The 394-nt window shown below is 30.7% G+C and overlaps 1 non-coding gene across 1 annotated transcript; it reads left to right on the top strand.

Annotated features, from left to right (window-relative positions):
* Positions 1–275: 275 nt before the first annotated feature.
* LOC123303918 lies at positions 276–394 on the top strand. The gene has a single exon (XR_006535987.1). It is a non-coding gene; the product is annotated as a 5S ribosomal RNA (ribosomal RNA).

Raw genomic sequence — 394 nt, 5'->3', positions numbered from 1 at the left:
TAATACAGGCCACAAATTAATATTTGATAAGAGTAAATTATTTTTTGTATAAATATTTTATAAAATAATAGTTAAGAAACATTTGCCACAGTCAGTACCACGGATGGGTGGCCACTTGAGAATACTGTGTGCGGTTGCATTTTTATTTAAAATATATGGTATAATAAATAAGTATATATTTAAATTGATTACTTCATTGAAAATTTTAATAATATACTTTAATATTAATGATATTTATGAAAAATATATATTTGTAAAAATTTTCATTTATTACTGGCAACAGCCATACCACGTTGAAAACACCGGTTCTCGTCCGATCACCGAAGTTAAGCAACATTGGGCACAGTCAGTACTTGGATGGGTGACCGCTTGGGAACACTGTGTGCGGTTGCCT

This window comes from Chrysoperla carnea (assembly GCF_905475395.1).
Source record: "Chrysoperla carnea chromosome X unlocalized genomic scaffold, inChrCarn1.1 SUPER_X_unloc_159, whole genome shotgun sequence".
Lineage (NCBI taxonomy): Eukaryota > Metazoa > Arthropoda > Insecta > Neuroptera > Chrysopidae > Chrysoperla > Chrysoperla carnea.
This window is presented reverse-complemented; position numbering and strand designations above follow the sequence as displayed.